This window comes from Gambusia affinis, linkage group LG13 (assembly GCF_019740435.1).
Source record: "Gambusia affinis linkage group LG13, SWU_Gaff_1.0, whole genome shotgun sequence".
Taxonomy (NCBI): Eukaryota; Metazoa; Chordata; class Actinopteri; order Cyprinodontiformes; family Poeciliidae; genus Gambusia; species Gambusia affinis.
Window position 1 is genome coordinate 22,744,543 of NC_057880.1, and position 8,840 is coordinate 22,753,382.

Sequence of the window (8,840 nt, forward strand, 5' to 3'; positions counted from 1 at the left end):
GGTGTCTCGTCCTCCTGGTATTTGGGGGTTTGCGCTTTGTGATTCTAACCTTTCGTACTGTTACAAGATAAGATCAGGGGTCAGAAAATGGTGAACATTCAGCAGCTCTGGAGAGGAGAGATGCAAATTCTAAAGGATTTAAAGTTAAACCCCTTAAGTAAATTATTAACGTCATTAAAATGTTTTCTGTTTGCTGTTTTTTTTTAAATCCTGGCCTTTGATTTTCTACGTAATCCCACAAAACAGCCAAAACACTGAGCTCCTTTAAATCCAGCCTAAAAGCCACCTGTTTAGAGTTGCTTCCAACTCATTATCACTGGACCTTTTGACCAACATATTTGATGCGTATTGATGATTTTAATTATGACACTTAACAAAAAGTGTAATGTTTGTTCCTGGTTACTCTGTTGGTGACTGTATGTGTTTATGACTTCTCTTTTTTTGTGTTTCCCAGCTTCTATCAGCTGAGAGATTCAGATTTTGTGGCAGATGTTGTTTAGTGATCCAACAATCTCTTTTCAACAAATTCGCTGCAAAATCTTGCCAAGTATTTTCAGTCTGGTTTCTACTGCAAATATTCACTTAAAATAAGACAAAACTAACTTGCAAGTAACTTTTCAGTGAGATACAGGATCTTGTTTTCAGTAAGTAATTCCTTAATATTAATGAAAAAGTGCTTGTTCCATTATTAGATTATTTAACTTATAACAAAACATTTTCTGCCTGTTATAAATGAAATAATCTGACAATGGAATTAGAACATCTTCATCAACATAAAGAAATTATTCACTCAAAACAAGTTCATATTTCTTGCTGAAAGATTACTTGTAAGTTAGTTTTGTCTAATTTCAAATGTAGTAAGAAATATTTGGTAAAACTTTATGTTTTTGCAGTGTCTTTTTTATGCTGGCAAAGACAAAGTACCACCTAGAGTCAAGACATTATCAGGCCTTTTTATAAGGTTTTAGTGAATGTAAGAGCATTCTTGATTTTGTCCGACCACTCTGGTAAGACAACCGTTTGTTCTTTCCAAGGTTGGTGAGATATTTTCATTTGCAGACAATGATTAACTCATTCTTACACTTCAAGAAAGATGGACATTTCTGGGGAAGTCACATGCCCACCATGTATATTCCTCTGTTTGCACAACCAGAATGAATTATAACCAGAAAGGATTGTAAACTGAATTAAAGAATCCCTGAGTTTTTTCCCAAGGTCCTCAATCTGTCACATCTCTTTCTATTCTTGAGGTCAGATAATGCTCGCCGGTTTGGCCAGGCTGGTGATTTCACCCCAACTTGGCAAACATTGTGTTGTGCTGAAGTTCCAGCCTTCCTGCTGTGCTTTTGACGGGCAGCACGCAGGACTTGCCTGAGAGTGACATGGGTGCTTTTTACTTTCTAGTTCCACCTTCCTCTTTGTGTGTGTGTGTGTGTGTGTGTGTGTGTGTGTGTGTGTGTGTGTGTGTGTGTGTGTGTGTGTGTGTGTGTGTGTGTGTGTGTGTGAGCGCTCTGCATAGGCCGGTCAGTTAGATGTAAGCATTTACAAAAGTGGAACTACTGAGAGAAAAATGTTGCTGGAAGATACAGAGCTTCCATGTGTGAACGCTGACTTAGATGCATAGAGACCACTCCAGCAATGTCAGTAAAAACAAACAGCAGCAAACGTAATTGAACAAGGCTCTAACACAGAGGTTGCAAAATAGTAATTAACAAAACAAGAAAAGAAACTACACCGTTCTTGTCATCTGCTCACCGTTTAAAACATAATAACTTTGTATTTCATTTTACATTATTTTTTTTGTTTGGATAACAAAAGAGTAAGCTAGGTTAGTGGAGCTAATTTGCCTAGCTTACGTTCTATATATTTTCCAAACACAGCTTTATCTTTATTTTCTGGCCATGACAATAAATATTCATCAAGTATATATATTAGATTTTACTTACATTATAAGTTAGTGACACAAATGATATGAAGTCAATAAGTTAGCTTTAGTTGGGATGGATGCTTAGGCGATAGCTAGCTAGCCATAACAGACCAAATAAAAATAAAGTAGCGCGAGTTGTTTGTCTTTATAGAAATTTCATTTAAAAAATACTTTATTTACTATATTCATCAAATATTTATGTGGTACATTATAACTTAAATGTCAAAACACATATATTACAAGCATGGGAGCTAGAAAGTTAAACTTGGTTTTGACTGAAACTTACTATAGCTAGCTAGGCATAACTAATCAAATTGCAAAAATACAGTAGCGGAAAGAGTTCGTCTTCATGGGAGTGCAACACGATTCATCCAGAAAAAGTCTTTATTTATTACAGTCACCAAAAATATATCTGGTACTCTTATAACTTAGGGACTTAGATGGACTTAAATGTAAAAAAAGAATACATTATATGGGAAGTCTGAAAATTAGCTATTACTTGCATAGTTCTGACTGAAGCTTAGCTAGCTAGGCATAACTAATCACACAGCAAAAAATACAGTATTAGAAGTAGTATGTCGGTGTACAGCATAATTCATCCAGAAAAAAACTCTTTATTTATTATATTCATTAAAAATGTATCTGGCACGCTTATGACTTACGGACTTAAATGTAAGAAAGAAGACAATATTTTTAAAATTAGCTTTAGTTTTAACTGAAGCTTAGCTAGCAAATCATAAATTATCAAATCACAAAAATACAGTAGCACCAGTAGTTTGTTTACATGGGAGTCAAGAAAAACATTATGATATTCATTAAATTATATCCTAATTGTATAAAATACACTTTGTTTTGAATACTATTTTCAATAAGTTAAAATAAACAATTAAAATAAACAAAAAAAATATCTTGGGGGCAAAAATGTCAATTCTGTATACTTAAAAGGCAAAAAATAAACTCATCTTTGAAATTGAGTTAAATAAAGTTAAACAACCACTATTTCCTTTATGCAGATGGTATACTTAAAAAGAGAAAAATATTTATTCACCTTAAGGCAGAATGTATAGCTATAAAACATCCTGCCGAACACCACACACATAAACAGTGACAAGTTTTTCGAAGAGCTTTGTGGGATTTTCCCTGAACTCGAATATGAGTTAGGTCTTGCATGGGGAGCTGTTTTAGCTATGCATAGCGAAGGATACCTATAATTAAAATGTGCAGCAGGAAGTTTGCAAAAAATTGGAGGAGCTAAGCATACAAGCAATAACTATTATTCATATTTCAGTAGAAAGTCCTGTCTGGGTTGGAAAAACGAACAAAGATACTTGAAGTTTAGCGTTTTTTGAGCATAAATCATCTTTTTTTGGGGGAAACTGTCATAATTTGTATTCAGACACGAAATATTACCTTTCAGGTTATTAGATATATATATAAAAAAGAAATACTACAGAGGCAGATATCTTTTTAAATGCTACGTCAATATAGCACTACTATGTCATGCAAATGACGACGAGGTTTGCAGTCACGTAGTAGCTCCTTTCTAAATTGCTGAGATAACAGAACGTTCATTCAGGTGAAAAAAGCTGATGTTGTCACAGAGTGGTTGCAGTTTGCAAAAAGGAAGGGAGGGCGTCGAAGGAGGGAGGAGACAGAGCAGCAGAGGAGGGGCCTTACTGGCAATAAGTGGCTAAACTGGTCTAGCTCGCCTTTTCCAGGATATGGGTAGGAAATATTCAATGATATACGTTGCAATGAGGCACTGTAACAAACTGTCACTGTGAAAGCAGAGTAAGTCTACACACATAGACACAACACCCTGAACGTGCACGTGCCCCAGAAGTGAGGCATTGTGAAAACTCCCTGCATAGACGTCAGATAAATACATTCACCTGCAGAAGTGAAATGCCATGATGAAACTGATCACTGCAGGACCTGAGGACTGTCTGTCCTCTTCTTATTAACCAAAAATTTAGGCAATACATTATTTCATCCCCCGGTTCATTTTTGAAGGTAATTTGCAATAGTTAAACACATATTGTTTAAGTTCAGCTAAACAAAAAACAACTCAAAGTTACTGCATTTTGTTAGAAGGAGGCTGCTTTATTACACCTTGTCATGGTGTTATGTTTATTTGTATAAAAAAATTAAGCAAAAGAGGTGAAGAAATTGACATTTAAAAACCATTAATATGTTTAACAAAGAGTTTCTACACATCTCTGGAATTTATATCAAAAATCAAATTAAATCCTAAGAAAATGTATAAAGTACTATATATTTGGTCGTGCTGTGGTGGCGTAGGGGATAGCGCAACCCACATTTGGAGGCCTTTAGTCCTCGATGTGGCCGGCGCGGGTTCGACTCCCAGACCCGGTGACATTTGTTGCATGTCTTTCCCCCTTCCTGTCAGCCTAAAATAATTTTTTTTCTGCATAAACAAAGTACAACTACCGTTTTTTCATGAATGTACCATACTTAAAGAGGGAGATTAATTCACTTTAAGACAGAAGACAAACTCTGCCTTTTGCCTCCATCGAGTCTGGTTAAGTAAAGTTGTTTGCGAATGTTGTTTAAAAGTGACCCGAGGATGGTGCCTTGAGGAACGCCACAAGTAATTTTTGTTTGCATCAACTTATAATTGTGTTGGTTTGTCAAGTAAGAGCTGTTTCCACCCACTTTTTCATTCCTTTAATCAGTGTGTTGTGATCAACTATGACAAATATTTAATTGTGACTTGTACACAGAAATTGTAAATGTATAAAAACCTTTTCCAAAGCAGTGTCACTGCATAACCATAGCGATCCAAAACCTTCCTTCATTTTCTGTGGCAATTTCCAGCGTCACAAATACATTAAATTGGTCAAATGCTTGTTATTTTTCCCTAGCAACAACACACGATTGGTTGTTTAGTTCCACTACTTCTCAGCGGAAATTCAGTTTTGAATCACAGTCAGTTGGCTGGAAATGTTTTGTAAGTAATTCAGATTACATTTAGCCACACTCTGTCAGTGAAAACTGGCATCAATTTTTTTTAGATTTTCTTTTCCACACTCCACATTTGAGAATGAGAAACTCAAGTATTTGGCTTGTTGAAGTCATTTCAGCTTAAGGATTTAGATTTATTGCATGCATATTTGGAGATTCAATTGGGTCTTTTTGCTCTTTTAGATATAAAACTGCAAAAAGCAAAAAGCTGCACAAAAATCAGACCAAAGATGAGCTACTGGCAGAGCGTACCAGTTCGTAAGAGTGGCTTTTAGGCTAAATTGTCCGTAAATGTTCAGGTCAGCCTAAAAATACCCTTTGGTACTCGTGAACTAACCCTGATAATAACTGAAAAGCAGACTGCTGCCGGTACCTTGTGTGGCGAGGTTAAATCAGGGTTCACTGTGGTTCTACACAACGAGACAGGAAGGAAGCTACATGCAGCATTTCTTTTCAGTCTCCTAATACAAGAGAAACAAACATCTCCAGTGCAGCACATCCTGGGTTCCTTGGTAATGACGCTTTACGTTGATTGTAACTGCAAGAAGATTTCAAGAAATAAGATTGGAATCAGAGTGTCGATTTATTCCCTATCAATGTTCATTACATTGTTCTGAATAAGAAAAACTGCACTTTTTCTTATAAGTATGCTCAGAAAATTAAGTCTTAATCCTGTTCATCAGAACCAGACGAGGCGATGAATTTCAACAACGTGGAATCCCGTGAGTTTCAGGTTTGAGTGTGAGCAGATGACAAGAAGCCATGTGGTCAAACCTGCTGGATTTCATTTTGCTGATGTGTTGCGTAACCTCAACTTCATAAGATCATAACTGAGTTTTCAGGAGCAGAAATAAACTCAAATCAGGTGTTATCATTGTTCCCATCTCCAAGGTTTTCTGGACAAAGTCAAGGTTGAACAATGGAATATTATATTTTCTAAAAAAATATCTATTTTAAAGCACCACCACTTCTATAACCTCCAATTCATATCAATTTACAAAATAAGTATCAATAAGCCTCACTGAGAAAAGAGGAAAATACAAACTGCAAAAACACAAAGTATTTTTAGTGTAGTCTTTACTACAAATATCTTACTATACTTGAAATAAAACAAAACTAGTTTACAAATAACTTTTCAGCAAGATGAGCTTGTTTTGCTTCAATCATTTCTTAATATTTTTTTTTATTATTTCACTGGCAAATTTTTTTCACTTACACCAAGAAACGTTTCCCATGTTATAAGTGAAATGGAACTGGAATGTTGGTTTTATTAATATTTAATATTTTATTAATCTGTTGTACTTCTATATTTTGCTGAAAAGTTATTTGTAAGCTGGTTTTGTTTTATTTCAAGTATAATAAAATAATTGTGCTATAAACTACACCAAAAGTACTTTGTAAGATTTTGTGTTTTTTGCAGTGAAGACAAAATGCAACTTTCTCACAATACTTGTCAAAGTGGTTTTATAAAATAAATGTAACAAAACTTTTTTTACTGCTTCACCTTCAAGGTTGTTTATGACCTTTACCTTCTACATTCCTTCTTTTAACCACTTTTCAAAACAGGAAAGAGAAGAGAACATCTGGTGTTCTCTTGTGCATACATAACTAAGAAATTTAATAAAACATATATACTGTACTTTATGACTCAATAATTACCAAACATTTGTAATTAAAACCATGTGCCTGTTCAATATACTGTGCTAAAGAGGCAACTAATAAATTATATAACATAGACACAATGGTTACAAACTAACTCTCATAAGAAGACAAGAAAGTCTACAGATACATAATAATAATAATAACAAAAGTAATAATGACAATTCTAAATACAACATCAGAATAATTACTAACTCTTTGCCTATAAATTCTTTCTAATCTGTGAGATTACCAACTCCTACAAAAACAATTAGATGCCATCTACAAGCCAGGAAAAAAATAATTTCAACCCAACCATCCCAAACAAAAGCACGTAGAATTAGTTAAAATTAACCTCTGATGAATCAAAGACTTATTAAAAAAAATATCTGGCATCAAACAGAGGATTAATATTTCTGAAAATTGCTTTTTGCCCACTGTTAAAAACGGTGGAGGATGTGTCATGATGTGGGCCTGTTTGCTTCATAATGAACCAAAAACATTGCTGGAAAGACATTTTTTAGACATAATGCGGTTGAGTTTTTCAGATAATTGAAACGTTGGTGTTCATTATGATCCAAAACAGCCAAATCAACTCAGAAATGGAATCACCTGGAAAACCCCGAATATTCTCTGACCGTGTCCTGACAAGTCGGAGCTGCAAGTGCAGATTAAGTTCCTGTGTGATGATTTAAAAACGAACTATCCTGAACGTCCCTCAGTTTGAGACGTTGATGCTGCGCCGCTAACGTCACTGCAAATTAAACACTGTGGAGATTCTTATGCTTGGAACCGGATTACTGAGGTAACGTTTAGTTTCAAATGTGACAGGACACCACATCGTCTGACTCATTATGTTACATATATTTCAGACGATGACATAGACAGATTCATTATCATTAATCTCATCAGTTTCTTCATTTACATCAAAGTGAAACAAACAGGATTATGAGGTTTTCATTAGCAAATTTTTACAAAAGTCTGTAGAATCTTTTGTAATGCGTGCAGAGCCTTATTTAAAAAGTTACTCATAATTAAATCAATCAAAGCTACACTGAGAAATAAAACATCAAAAATAAAAAATTTTCTGTTTGCTGTTCAGTTGGAGTTGAAACTAAAAGTTCAAACGACCTTGCTCAACAACTGCAACATTTCCTTTATTATGCAACAGGTGGCTTGTCAATCCCATAATATCACATGAAAAACATGACATTTCAGAAGAGCTCTGTGTTTCTCAAATGTTTTTCCCTCTTTGGCATCATTTTACATAAAGTGACTGTGAGAAATGTCTAGATTCCAGAAGAACTTCTTTGTTTTATGTAACTGATTTGGTGTGAAAGCAGGAAATAAAAGCAAATACAAACTTTAGAAAAGTCCTGGTCTGTTTTCCTATCTGGTATTTTGACTTGTTCATTACAGAGATCTTGGAAAAATACAAGGAATTAATGACATTTCAGATTATTTTTCTTTCAGTATTCAAACATGGTGGGAGAAAAGGATCTGAATTAAATAGGACTCTTTCTCCGTTTTCAACATAACATTACAAATCTTGCAGAGTAATCTTTCCTGCTTTTATCTTTTGTTTATTATCTTCCGGGTCCATTGTGTTGCTTACTGTAACAACTGAGTGAGTCAAGTATAAATCTCCCAACATGTGTGAGTAATAGGGTTGGAGCAGGGCCATATGCGAAGTAGTTATTTACAGTCCAATTAACTTCTGCACCTCACTTTCATTCTTACCTCAACAGGCTATACTACCTACTCCTCTATTTAATAAATGAAAAACATCCTCTTCAGTAGACTGTAATACAAGTCTTCAGTCAGAGGCGTTTTGAGTACCACTGTAATACCGACTGCTAGTGGGAATTCTCTGAAGAAACTTAGGTAGTGCAATATTTAAATTCAATTTAGGATTAATAAGGTGTTTTATAAATTAAATTTAGATAAACACCACCTGGTATTAAAACACCAATGCAAAGAAAACTGCCATCTCAAAAGTAAATAATCACATAAAAACAGTAAAGTGCATTTAAAAAGACCGTTAGCCTTAGTAAGCTAGCAACATCGGTTAGCCTGGTAACTGAGGGCGACTGTTAGTAAATCTCTCTGCTTCTTTCTACCATATTATGTTTTATGTAAGTTTTTCAGTAATATATCCCCTTTCAGAAATTCTTTACCACATTGCGTGAGACTAATTTTGAAACATCTACTGCTAATAAATGTTTTGACTTTGTAGCTACACATTTTGTGTGCTTAGTAGCCATGTTTGTTTTGTAGCTTAGGGCTCGTA